This window comes from Triticum urartu, chromosome 3, assembly GCF_003073215.2.
Source record: "Triticum urartu cultivar G1812 chromosome 3, Tu2.1, whole genome shotgun sequence".
Classification (NCBI taxonomy): Eukaryota; Viridiplantae; Streptophyta; class Magnoliopsida; order Poales; family Poaceae; genus Triticum; species Triticum urartu.
In genome coordinates, this window is record NC_053024.1 from 358,545,094 (window position 1) to 358,560,574 (window position 15,481).

Below are 15,481 nucleotides of genomic sequence, written 5' to 3' on the forward strand. Positions count from 1 at the left end.
ACAAAGCATCGAGTGCCATGGCATTTTAATTCCAAAAAATTCAAAGATGATCATAAATACATGAAACCTTGCTTTACGTAGTGCATGGCACCAAGATGATGTGGTAAAAAAATTGCATGTTCGACAAAACTTTGGACACACACCCCTCACAAACCGGAGGAACTCACTAGAAGGCTCGTGGTTCTAGGAGGGCACAATGCATGTTTGACAACTAACCGGCGCTAGCTTTGTCTTATGGCCTTCAAAAAAATTCTACAGTTAATGTGCAATAATACAACTGTCATGTCAAAATTTGGAAAATTCCAGTGGTCATTTTTACCTTTTTTAAGACATTTTAAGTGATTCACTAGCCATTTAGTTACCGGCATTCAAATTCGAACTACATGTACATGCAACAGCTAACCATAACGGTTTGAAAAGTCATATTTGTATACCTGTGTGCGAGTTAATTCCATGTGCAGTAAATTGGAAGGTATTTTCAAACATATAGGGGTGTCACGGCTTGGACACAAAGCATCGAGTGACATGGCATTTAAATTCCAAGAAAATCAAAAAATATCAAAAATACATGAAACCTTGCTTGACGTAATGGCATGACACCAAGATGGTGTGGTGAAAATTGGTCTGTTTGACAAAAATTTGGACACACCATCACAAACCGAAGCAACTCACTAGAAGGCTCGTGGTTCCAAGAGGGCACAATGCATGTTTGATCACAAACCGGCAATAAATTCCTCTAATGTCCTTCAAAAAAATTATATTGTTAACATGCACTAATACAACAGTCATGTCAAAATTTGGACAATTTCAAGGGTTGTTTGACCTTTTTAAAACATTTAAGTGGTTTTCTCGTCATTTAATGACTGTAATTCAAATTTGAATTGCATGTACATGGAACAACTAACCATAACAGTTTGAAAAATCATATTTGTGTACTTGTGTGTGAGTTAATTCCACGTGCAGTAAATTGGAAGGAATTTTCAAACATATTGGTATCATGGCTTGGACACAAAGCATCAAGTGCCATGGCATTTAAATTCCAAAAAATTCAAAAATGATCAGAAATACATGAAAGCTTGCTCGACATAACGGCATGGCACCAAGATGGTGTCGTAAAAAATTAGCCTAATTGACGAAACTTTGGACACACACCCCTCACAAACCGGAGCAACTCACTAGAAGGCTCGTAGTTCCGAGAGGGCGCAGTGCATGTTTGATGACGAACCGGTGATTGTTTCTTCTAATGGCCTTCAAAAAAATAGTTAATGTGCTCTAATACAACTGTCATGTCAAAATTTGGAAAATTTTAGGGGCCATTTGACCTTTTTAAGACATATAAGTGATTTTCTAGCCATTTAATGACCGTAATTCAAATTTGAATTATATGTAGATGCAACAGCTAACCATAACGGTTCGAAAAATCTTATTTGTGTACTTGTGTGCGAGTTAATTCCATGTGTAGTAAATTGGAAAGAATTTTCAAACGCATTAGGGTGTCACGGCTTGGACACAAAGCATCGAGTGCCATGGCGTATAAATTCCATGAAATTCAAAAAATATCAAAAATACATGAAACCTTGCTTGACGTAATGGCATGACACCAAGATGGTGTGGTAGAACATTGGCTTGTTTAACGAAAATTTGGACACACATCCCTCATAAACCAGAGCAACTCACAAGAAGGCTCGTGGTTCCAAGAGGGCACAATGCATGTTTGATGACGAACCGGTGATAGCTTCCTCTTATGGCCTTTAAGATTTTTCTATCGTTAATGTGCACTAATAAAACTGTCGTGTCAAATTTTGGAAAATTTCAGGGGTCATCTGACCTTTTAAAGACATTTAAGTGGTGTTCTGGCCATTTGATGACCGTAATTCGAATTTGAATTGCATGTACATGGAACAGCTAACCATAATAGTTTGAAAAAAACATATTTGTGAACTTGTGTGTGAGTTAATTCCATGTGCAGTAAATTGGAAGGAATTTTCAAACATATTGGTGTCACGGCTTCGACACAAGCATCGAGTGGCACGGCATTTAAATTCCAAAAAAATCAAAAATGCTCAGAAAGACATGAAACCTTGCTTGACATAATGGTATGGCACCAAGATGGTGTGGTAAAAAAACTGGCTTTATTGACGAAACTTTGTACACACACACCCCACAAACCGGAGCAACTCACTAGAAGGCTCGTAGTTCTGAGAGGGCACAGTGCATGTTTGATAATGAATCGGCGATAGTTTCCTCATATGGCCTTCAAAACAATTCTATAGTTAATGTGCACTAATACAACTGTCATGTCAAAATTTGGAAAATTTTAGGGGTCATTTGACCTTTTTAAGACATACAAGTGGTTTTCTAGCCATTTAATGACTGTAATTCAAATTTGAACTATATGTAGATGCAACACCTAACCATAACGGTTTGAAAAATCATATTTGTGTACTTGTGTCCGAGTTAATTCCGTGTGCAGTAAATTGGAAGGAATTTTCAAACATGTTGGTGTCACGGCTTGGACACAAAGCATCGAGTGCCATGGCATTTTAATTCCAAAAAATTCAAAAATGATCATAAATACATGAAACCTTACTTGACGTAATGGCATGGCACCAAGATGGTGTGGTAAAAAAATTGGCCTGTTTGACAAAACTTTGGACACACACCCCACACCAACCGGAGCAACTCACTAGAAGGCTCGTGGTTCCGGGAGGGCACAATGCATGTTTGATGACGATCCGACGGTAGCTTTATCTTAAGGCCTTAATAAAATTTCTACAGTTAACGTGCACTAATGCAACTGTCATGTCAAAATTAGGAAAATTTAAGCGGTCAATTGACCTTTTTAAGACATTTAAGTGATTTACTGTCCATTTATTTGCCGTCATTCAAATTTGAACTACATGTACATGCAATGGCTAACCATGACGATTTGAAAAGTCATATTTGTATACTTGTGTGCAAGTTAATTCCATGTGCAGTAAATTGGAAGGAATTTTCAAACATACTGGGGTGTCATGGCTTGGACACAAAGCATCATGTGCCATGGCATTTAAATTACATGAAATTCAAAAAAATATCAAATATACATGAAACCTTGCTTGACGTAATGGCATGACACCAAGATGGTGTGGTTGAAATTTGGCCTATTTGACGAATATTTGGACACACACCCCTCACAAACCGGAGCAACTCACTAGAAGGCTCATGGTTCCTAGAGGGCACAATGCACGTTTGATGACGAACCGGTGATAGCTTCCTCTTATGGCCTTCAAGCTTTTTCTCTTGTTAATGTTCACTAATACAACTGTCATGTCAAAATTTGGAAAATTTCAGGGGTCATTTGTCCTTTTTAAAACATTTAAGTTGTGTTCTTGCCATTTAATGACCGTAATTCAAATATGAGCTGCATGTTCATGGACCATAACGGTTTGAAAAATCATATTTGTGTACTTGTGTGTGAGTTAATTCCATGTGCAGTAAATTGGAAGGAGATTTCAAACTTATTGGTGTCATGGCTTAGACACAAAGCATCGAGTGCCATGGCATCTAAATTCCAAAAAATTCAAAAAAATTCGGATATACATGAAATCTTGCTTAACATAATGGCATGGCACCAAGATGGTGTGGTAAAAAATTGGCCTTATTGATGAAACTTTGGACACACACCCGTCACAAACTGGAGCAACTCAATAGAAGGCTCGTAGTTCCGAGAGGGCACAGTGCATATTTGATGACGAACCGGCGATAGTTTCCTCTTATGGCCTTCAAACAATTCGATAGTTAATGTGTACTAATACAACTATCATCTCAACATTTGGAAAATTTTAGGGGCCATTTGACCTTTATAAGACATATAAGTGATTTTCTAGCCACTTAATGACCGTAATTCAAATTTGAACTATATTTAGATGCAATGGCTAATCATAACGGTTCGAAAAATCATATTTGTGTACTGGTGTGCGAGATAATTCCATGTGCAGTAAATTGGAAGGAATTTTCAAACATATTGGTGTCACTGCTTGCACACAAAACATCAAGTGTCGTGGCATTTTAATTCCAAAAAAATCAAAAATGATCATAAATACATGAAACCTTGCTTGACGTAATGGCATGGCACCATGATGGTGTGGTAAAAAATTCGCTTGTTTGACGAAACTTTGGACGCACACCCCTCACAAACTAGAGCAACTCACTAGAAGGCTCGTGGTTCTAGGAGGGAACAATGCATGTTTGATGACGAACCGGCAGTAGCTTTGTCTTACGGCCTTCAAAAAATTTCTACAACTAACGTGCACTAATACAACTGTTATGTCAAAATTTGGAAAAATTCAGGGTTCATTTGACCTTTTCTAAGACATTTAAGTGATTTACAGCCATTTAGTTATTGTCATTCGAATTTGAACTACATATACATCTAACATCAAGCCATAACGGTTTGAAAAGTCATATTTGTATACTTGTGTGCGAGTTAAGTCCATGTGCAGTAAATTGGAAGGAATTTTCAAACATGTTGGGGTGTCACGGCTTGGACATAGAGCATCGTGTGCCATGGCATTTAAATTCCAAGAAATTCAAAAAATATCAAAAATGACCGTAATTCAAATATGAACTGCATGTTCATGGACCATAACGGTTTGAAAAATCATATTTGTGTACTTGTGTGTGAGTTAATTCCATGTGCGGTAAATTGGAAGGAATTTTCAAACATATTGGTGTCACGGCTTGGACACAAAGCATCGAATGCCATGGCATTTTAAGTCCAAAATATTCAAAAATGATCAGAAATACATGAAACCTTTCACACCAAGATGGTGTGGTAAAAAACTGGCCTTATTGACGAAATTTTGGACACACACCCCTCACAAACCGGAGAAACTCACTAGAAGGCTCATAGTTCCGAGATGGCACAGTGCATGTTTGATGACGAACCGGCGATAGTTTCCTCTTGTGGCCTTCAAAAGTATTATATTTTAAATGTGCCCCAATACAAATGTCATGTCAAATTCGAAAATTTTAGGGGTCATTTGACCTTTTTAAGACATATAAGTGATTTTGTAGCCATTTAATGACTGTATTTTAAATTTGACCTATATGTAGATGCAACAACTAACCATAACAGTTTGAAAAATCATATTTGTGTACTTGTGTGCGTGTTGATTCCATGTGCAGTAAATTAGAAGGAATTTTTAAACATATTGGTGCCACGGCTTGGACACAAAGCATCGAGTGCCATGGCACTTTAATTCCAAAAAATTCAAAAATGATCATTAATACATGAAACCTTGCTTGACGTAATGGCATGGCACCAACATGGTGTGGTAAAAAAATTGGCCTGTTTGATGAAACTTTAGACACACACCCCTCACAAACCGGAGCAACTCACTAGAAGGTTCGTGGTTCCGGGAGGGCACAATGCATGTTTGGTGACGAACCGGTAGTAGCTTTGTCTTATGTCCTTCACACAATTTCTACAGTTAACATGCACTAATACAACTTTAATGTCAAAATTTGGAAAATTTCAGGGGTCATTTGTCCTTTTTTAAGACATTTAAGTGATTTACTAGCCATTCAATTACTGGCATTCAAATTTGAACTACATGTACATGCAACAGCTAACCATAACGGTTTGAAAAGTCATATTTGTATACTTGTGTGCGAGTTAATTCCATGTGAAGTAAATTGGAAGGAATTTTCAAACATATTGGGGTGTCACGACTTGGACACAAAGCATCGAGTGCCATGACGTTTAAATTCCAAGAAATTCAAAAAATATAAAAAATACATGAAACCTTGCTTGACGTAATGGCATGACACCAAGATGGTCTGGTAGAAAATTGGCCTGTTTGGTGAAAATTTGGACACAAACCAGAGCAACTCACAAGAAGGCTCATGGTTCCAAGAGGGCAGAATGTATGTTTGATGACGAACCGGCGATAGCTTCCTCTTATGGCCTTTAAAATTTTCTATCGTTAACGTGCACTAATACAACTGTCATGTCAAAATTTGGAAAATTCCAGGGGTCATTTAACCTTTTAAGACATTTAAGTGATGTTCTAGCCATTTAATGACCGTAATTCAAATTTGAACTCCATGTACATGGAACAGCTTACCATTACGGTTTGAAAAATCATATTTGTGTACTTGTGTGTGAGTTAATTCCATGTGTCATAAATTGGAAGGAATTTTCAAACATATTGGTGTCACGGCTTGGACACAAAGCATTGACTGACATCGCATTTAAATTCCTAAAAATTCCAAAATGATCAGAAATACATGAAACCTTGCTTGACATAATGGCATGGAACCAAGATGGTGTGGTAAAAACAATTGGCCTTATTGATGAAACTTTGGACACACCCCTCACAAACCGGAGCAACTCACTAGAAGGCTCGTAGTTCCGAGAGGGCACAGTGCATGTTTGATGACGAACCGGCAATAGTTTCCTCTTATGGCCTTCAAAAAAATTCTATTAATGTGCACTAATACAACTGTCATGTCAAAATTTGCAAAAATTTAGGGGTCATTTGACCTTTTTAAGACATATAAGTGATTTTGTTGCCATTTAATGACCGTAATTAAAATCGGAACTATATGTAGATGCAACAGCTAACCATAAGGGTTTGAAAAATCATATTTGTGTACTTGTGTGCGAGTTAATTCCATGTGCAGTAAATTGGAAGGAATTTTCAAACATATTGGTGTCACGGATTGGACACAAAGCATCGAGTGACATGGCATTTTAATTCCAAAAAATCAAAAATGATCATAAATACATGAAACCTTGCTTGACGTAATGGCATGGCACCAAGATGGTGTGGTAAAAAAATTGGCCTGTTTGACGAAACTTTGGACACACACCCCTCACAAACCGGAGCAACTCACTAGAAGGCTCGTGGTTCCGAGAGGGCACAATGCATGTTTGATGACAAACCGGTGCTAGCTTTATCTTATGGCCTACAAAAATGTTCTACAGTTAACGTGCACTAAGACAACTGTCATGTCAAAATTTGGAAAATTTCAAGGGTCACTTGACCTTTATAAGACATTTAAGTGATTTTCTAGCCATTTAATGACCGTAATTCAAATTTGAACTACATGTACATGCAATAGCTAACCATAATAGTTTGAAAAGTCATATTTGTGTACTTGTGTGCAAGTTAATTCCATGTGCAGTAAATTGGAAGGAATTTTCAAACATATTGGTGTCACGGCTTGGACACAAAGCATGGAGTGTCATGGCATTTCAATTCAAAAGTTAAAAAATGATCAGAAATACATGAAACCTTGCTTGACGTAATGGCATGGCACCAAGATGTTGTGGTAAAACAATTGGCATGTTTGGCGAAACTTTGAACACACACCCCTCACATACTGGGGCAACTCACTAGAAGGCTCGTGGTTCTGAGAGGGCACAATATGCATGTTTGATGACTTACCGGTGATAACTTCCTCTTATGGCCTTCAAAACATTTCTACAGTTAACATGCACTAATACAACTGTCATGTGAAAATTTGGAAAATTTCAGGGGTCATTGTACCCATTTAAGACATTTAATTGATTTTCTAGCCATTTAATGACCGTGATTCAAATTTGAACTACATGTACATGCAACAACTAACCATAACAGTTTGAAAAATCATTCATGTGTACTTGTTGTGTGCAAGTTAGTTCCATGTGTAGTAAATTGGAAGGAATTTTCAAACATATTGGTGTCACGGCTTGGACACATGCATGGAGTGCCATGGTAACACAAAATAAGCATTTGTGCCTTATATGAGGAAAGAAAATGTAAATATCTAGCAAGACAACCGGGACCCACACGATTGGCACTCTATTTCGCGCCTTGAGGTTTCGAAGGTGCGTGGTACGGGTTATTAATCAGATGTGGTTCTATATTGGAAACCGTCAGCTATTAAGTTCACACACAAGTTTTGCTGCGGGAATCATGTGCTATTCAAACTACAGTACTCGTAAATTCTGGCGAACGGCGTGTGTACGGTTCCGATCAATCTTGATTCCGGCCGCCAATAAATACTATCTTGCTCACGTCGTCCAGTCTGCATTCTCATCTACATCCTCCCCTCGCTCGCCCTGTCTGTCACATACACACATAGACAGAAATCTCTGTCATGGCGCCACCAATCTCCCCACTCATCGATGAGGTGCCCCCCCCAGGACGTTCAGTCTAAGTGCGGTGATAAGGAGAACCCCTACCCGCCGCGGGACGGGGTTGCTCCAGACCCCCCCCCCCACCCACTATGGAGTGGTTTAGGGGCCAGTACAATCTTTGTCTGTCGAAGTCTGATAACCCACAAGTATAGGGGATCAATTGTAGCCTCTTTTGATAATTAAGAGTGTCGAACCCAATGAGGAGCTAAAGGTAGAACAAATATTCCCTCAAGTTCTATCGACCACTGATACAACTCTACGCACGCTTAACGTTTGCTTTACCTAGAACAAGTATGAAACTAGAAGTACTTTGTAGGTGTAACGGGATAGGTTTGCAAGAATATAAAGAGCATGTAAATAAAAACTAGGGGCTGTTTTAGGTAAAGAAGCAATAAAGTTAGTATAGCGAGTGTGGAAAAGTGGTGGTAGGAGTTGCAAAATTGTCCCTAAGCAATTGACTACTTTACTAGATCGATAGCAAGTTTTATGTGGGAGCGGCCACTGCTGGCATGTCATCCCTGACTTGGAATTCTATGCACTTATCATTGGAACTATTAGCAAGCATTCGCAACTACTAACTTTCATTAAGGTAAAACCCAACCATAGCATTAAGATATATCGGTCCCCCTTCAATCCCGTATGCATCAATTTCTATGCTAGGTTGAAGCTTCTGTCACTCTTGCCCTCCAATACATAGTCCTATCAACATACAACTAACCCTATGGTGTGATCCACGCGCGCGCACATATGATGGGCACCAAAGGACAGCAACATAACCACAAGCAAATTAAATCAATCATAGTAATTCACCAATCACCGATAGGACAATGAAAATCTACTCAGACATCATAGGATGGCAACACATCATTGGATAATAATATGAAGCATGAAGCACCATGTTCAAGTAGAGGGTACAGTGGGTTGTGGGAGAGTGGATCACTGTAGATAGAGGGGGGAAGGTGATGGATATGTTGGTGAGTATGGAGGAGGTGTTGGTGTAGATTGCGGTTGTGATGATGGCCCCGGCGGCGTTCCAGCGCCACCGGAAGTGAGGGGGAGAGAGACCCCCTCCTTCTTCTTCTTCCTTGACCTTCTCCCTAGATGGGAGAAGGGTTTCCCCTCTGGTACATGGCCTCCATGGCATGGGAGGGGCAATAGCCCCTCCGAGATTGGATTTGTCTCTCTGTCTCTCTCTGTTTTTGCGTTGGCTGATTCCGCCCTTTCACCGTTTCTTAAATTTCCGAAGATCTGTAACTCCGATTGGATTGAAACCTTCGCCCAGATTTTTCTCTGAAAATTAGCTTTCTTGCGGCCAAAGAAGAGCAGTGACCTCCTTACGGGGGGCACGAGGGTCAGGGGCACCCCCCTGCCTCGTGGCCCCCTCGGGCACCTTCTCGCGTTGATTCTTCTTCCCATATTTCACAAATATTCCAAAAATATTCTCAGTCCGTTTTTATTCCGTTTGGACTCCGTTTGATATGGATTTTCTGCAAAATATAAAACATGCAACAAACAGGAACTGGCAGTGGACACTGGATCAATATGTTAGTCCCAAAAATAGTATAAAAAGTTGCCAAAAGTATATGAAAGTTGTAGAATATTGGCATGGAACAATCAAAAACTATAGATACGATGGAGACGTATCAGCATCCCCAAGCTTAATTCCTGGTCATCCTCGAGTAGGTAAATGATAAAAAAGATAATTTTTACGTGGAATGCTACCTAGCATAATCTTGATCATATATCTAATCATGGCATGAATATTAAGAAACCAATGATTCAAAGCAATAGTCTATCATTTGACATTAAGACAATAATACTTCAAGCATACTAACCAAGCAATTATGTCTTATCAAAATAACATAGCCAAAGAAAGCTCATCCCTACAAAATCATATAGTCTGACTATGCTCCATCTTCACCACACAAAGCATTCAAATCATGCACAACCCCGATGACAAGCCGAGCAATTGGTTCATACTTTTTAACGCGCTTCAGCCTTTCCAACCCTCACGCAATACATGAGCGCAAGCCATGGACATAGCACTATGGGTGGAATAGAATATGATGATGGAGGTTTGTGTGAAGAAGACAAAAAGGAGGAAGTCTCACATCGACGCGGCTAATCAACGGGCTATGGAGATGCCCATCAATTGATGTCAATGTGAGGAGTAGGGATTGCCATGCAACGGATGCACTAAGAGTTATAAGTGTATGAAAGCTCAAACTGGAAACTAAGTGGGTGTGCATCCAACTTGCTTGCTCATGAAGACCTCGGGCATTTGAGGAAGCCCATCATCGGAATATACAAGCCAAGTTCTATAATGAAAATTCCCACTAGTATATAAAAGTGATAACTCAAGAGACTCTCTATATGAAGAACATGGTGCTACTTTGAAGCACAAGTGTGGTAAAAGGATAGTAACATTGCCCCCTCTTTTTTCTTTTTTTTCTTTTTTTGTGGGCTTCTTTGGCCCCCTTTTTTATTTAGGCTTATTTGGCCTCTCTTTTTTAGGGCAATTCTCTAATAATGATGATCATCACACTTTTATTTACTTACAGCTCGATACTAGAACAAAGATATGACTCTATATGAATGCCTCCAGCGGTGTACCGGGATGTGCAATGATCTAGCATAGAAATGACATCAAAAACGGACAAGCCATGAAAAAATCATGCTAGCTATCTTACGATCATGCAAAGCAATATGACAATAAATGCTCAAGTAATGTATATGATGATGATGGAAGTTGCATGGCAATATATCTCGGAATGGCTATGGAAATGCCATGAAGGTAGGTATGGTGGCTGTTTTGAGGAAGATATGAGGTTTATGTGTGATAGAGCGTATCATATCACGGGGTTTGGATGCACCGGCGAAGTTTGCACCAACTCTCCAGGTGAGAAAGGGCAATGCACGGTACCGAAGAGGCTAGCAATGATGGAAGGGTGAGAGTGCGTATAATCCATGGACTCACATTAGTCATAAAGAACTCATATACTTATTGCAAAAGTTTATTAGCCCTTGAAGCAAAGTACTACTATGCATGCCCCTAGGGGGATAGATTGGTAGGAAAAGATCATCGCTCCTCCCCGACCGCCACTCATAAGGAAGACATTCAATAAATACCTCATGCTCCAACTTCATTACATAACGGTTCACCATACGTGCATGCTACGGGACTTGCAAACCTCAACACAAGTATTTCTCAATTTCACAATTACTCAACTAGCACGACTCTAATATCACCACCTTTATATCACAAAACTATTGCAAGGAACCAAACATGTCATATTCAGTGATCTACAAGTTTTATGTAGGATTTTATGACTAACCATGTGAATGACCAATTCCTGTCAACTCTCTAAATAGATATAAGTGAAGAAAGAGAGTTTAATTCTTTCTACAAAAGATATGCCCACACTCTAACAAATATAAGTGAAGCAAAAGAGCATTCTACAAATGGCGGTTATCTATGTGAAGAGAAACAGGCAATCCAGACTTCAAATGATATAAGCGAAGCACATGAAGCATTCTATAAAGCCATACTCAAAAGATTTAAGTGAAGTGCAAAGAGAATTCTATAAATCAACCAAGGTCTATCTCATACCAGTATGGTGCATAAAATAAAAGTGAAAACAAAATGCAAAAGACGCTCTAAGATTGCACATATTGCATGAACGAAACGAATCCGAAAACATACTGATACTTGTTGAAGAAAGATGGGATGCCTTCCGGGGCATCCCCAAGCTTAGACGCTTGAGTCTCCTTGAATATTTACTTGGGGTGCCTTGGGAATCCACAATCTTGATCTCTTGTCTCTCCTCCTTATCCTCATATCGAGACCTCCTCGATCTTCGAACACTTCATCCACACAAAACTTCGACAGAAAACTCGGTAAGATCCGTTAGTATAATAAATCAAATCACTACTCTAAGTACTGTTGCAAACCAATTCATATTTTTTTGCATTGTAGCTACTATAATATAACTTTCCATGGCTTAATCCACTGATATATATCGATAGTTTCATCAAAACAAGCAAACTATGCATCAAAAACAGAATCTGTCTAAAACAGAATAGTCTGTAATAATCTGAACATTCACCATACCTATGGTACTCAAAAAATTCTACCAAAATTAGGAAAAATAAAAAATTGTATAGAAAGACAGTGCAAAGAGTTTCAGAACCGTTTGACATTCCAGTAAAAAATGTAAAATCGCCCACTATAGCCAAAGTTTCTGTCTCACACCGCCAAACCAACAAGCAGTGTAAACATCCTAAAGGCAAATCTTGGCACATTATTCTTGTTTTTAAACTTTATAAAAGTAAACAACAGAAATAAATGACTCTCTAAAACTTTCGGGTTGTCTCCCTGGCAGCGCTTTCTTTAAAGCCATTAAGCTTGGCATATAGTGCTCAAGTAATGAATCCACCCGGATCCCAAGGTATATCAAAGCCAATTTTAATTAACAATGATTTGTGATTTAGTAGTGAGCACAAAGTAGCATATATCTTGCAACAACGAAGTCTAACTCTCTTCCTATGCATCGGTATGTCATAAAAGAACAATTCATGCACTCATAGTAAAGGCCAATGCATAGTATAAACAATTTCTTGCAATTTTATCATATTGGAAACATGGAGAGGCGGAGATTTTAGTGCCTCTTTCGATATTCTCGGTCCGTTTTTATTCCGTTTGGACTCCGCTTGATATGGATTTTCTGCGAAACATGAAACATACAACAAACAGGAACTTGCACTGGGCACTGGATCAATATGTTAGTCCCAAAAATAGTATAAAAAGTTGCCAAAAGTATATGAAAGTTGTGCAATATTGTCATGGAACAATCAAAAATTATAGATACGACGGAGATGTATCAAAGTCGCTGCCGCCGGCTGAGAAAGCCAAGCAAGTGGCATTCAAGAAGGAGATGGCAGAGGAGGAAGCCAGGTACCAGGCGACCTATGAAGCCCGTGAGCCAGCCTGGAAAAAGGAGGTGATGGAGCTTTGGAGGCGGGCGCGTCAACGAGCGGAGGAGGTGTACGAAGACAGTTACTTCACCAGGAAGGCCAAAGGCTCTAGGCGCCTCGCTGTTGCGTGGAGGTGGGCCGATAAGCCCTAGTGTGCCACCGACGAGGAGCTCCGGTGGGCGCCCAATGAAATCGCAGTATCATTCGCCCATGTCCGCCAGCAAGAGGCAGACCGGTATGTCAAGTGCTGCGAGTCAGACAAGGTGGAGTACTGCCTCCGTGCTAGGAAACGCTGCGCATCAGGGAGCTGCTGGCGTGGGGCTACCGGAATACTGCCCCCGTAAGGAGGGATTATTAGTTTTAGTAATGTTCATTTTCATTTTTATGCATTGTACATAGTAGTTAAGTCTCATCACGTATATTTGATGATAGTATATATATTATGTGATTAAGTAATGAACAATTAATATAAATTATGAATTCCATTTTTCTATCTGTTTTCATATACTAATTTGTATCTAGCTGTTATCATCCACATATACAGAATGGAAAGCATATATATACACATTGAAACAAAACATATAAGAATGGAAAACAAAGTACACACATTGAAATAGAGAAATATTATGACTGTTGTGAATACATCGCGATCCACGTCGAAACGACTCAACAAAATAAAACAGGTCCATGACTAGCAGCCTTTGCCTACGGTAGCTCCTGGCTCTGCCTGAACTCGTGTAGGTGTTCGTCCAAGCGGTCGACACTCTCACGGTATATCTGGAGCGCGATCTCGAGCTCCAAGTTGGTTGTTCCATCGGAGATCACCAGGTCGAGGATGCGACGGCCATGTTCCTCTAATTCGCCTAGGTGGACACCTGGGCCAAGGAGGCGTTCGAGCCTAGCGACCATCATGTTGGCATCAAGTGGGCCGCAGACAAGGCGAGCGATGCGGCAGTCGTCCGGTGCAAGTACGGCAGGGCCGGCCTCTCGTGCAAGTACGGCGCAGACAACCTCTGCCCACTCCTGGCGAGGAATGGGAGTACTAATGGGCCTTTTACCTAGCTGCAACACCCTATTGTCAGGACCCCAATTCTAAGTCACACCGATCTAGCATGTAACACCTCATATCACTTTGCGGCCTCATGCACGGTATCCCCACGGGTGTCGCCTTACCATGGCCCGGGACCGTTTGCGCCTTTTGGCTCACGTATATGATAGTGTCGCTAGCATCCATATGACAGAGAACCCGGGATGACATGACTAGTCGTGAACCCGAAGTGGCACTAACTTATGGGGACAGGCATACATGAATCAACATCGAGCATGTCGGTCAGCAGCGTGTGAATCCGGGCTGTAGCAACTGGGCTAACAGGACTCCGGGAACCCAGGCTGTTGCAGACTAGCAGGACTCCGGATGTCACCGTGTGACATTTCCCCAAAGGGACAGACACAGGAATGAAGTGAATCACATGCCGGCCAGTCTAAGTGTTTCGGAGCAGTAGTGTTGGGCTAGCAGGACTCCGGTGAACCAGGCTGTAGCGGACTACTATGGCTCATGGAAGCACAAGACTACATTTCCCCATAAGAGAGGCTACCAAGGATGAACAACTAGGTTGTCGGATCCCACACATACCAAGCATTTCAATCATACACACAATATGCTTGATATGTGTAAATACAACATGGCATCACAACATAACTCTATGACTCAAGTATTTATTCATTAGGCTTCAAAGAGCCAGATAATACAAACATGGGTCTCATGACCCAACATTCAGAGCATACAAGTCAAAGCACATGCGGAAGTTTAACATGTCTGAGTACAGACTTCTACAAATGAAAAAGGCTGAGAAGCCTGACTATCTACCAGATCCTGCCGAGGTCACAAGATCGTAGCTGAGGTATCAAGCTAAACATCGAAGTCCACGTGGAACTACTAGTGAGACTGAAGTCTCTCTCAAAACAAAAATTAAGCAAACTTGAGTACAAATGTACCCGGCAAGACTTACATCAGAACTAACTACATATGCATTGGTAGCAACAAAGGGGTGGTGGAGTTTAACTGTAGCAAGCCAGCTTTGACTCAGTGGCTAACCTGAACTACTACTGCAAATAACTCTTTGAGGTGGCGCACACGAGTCCACATATTCACCATATCAATACACCACTATGGATCCGCTCCCATCTCCCTACGAGAACGCCATCCATAGCACTCACGCTTATCTTGCGCATTTTAGAGTATCCACTTTCACTTGTCTATGAACGATGCAAGGGGTCCAAGTTTCCATATCCGAGGAATTCGGCAATTCGAATAGATAATGATAACCTTGCAGGGGT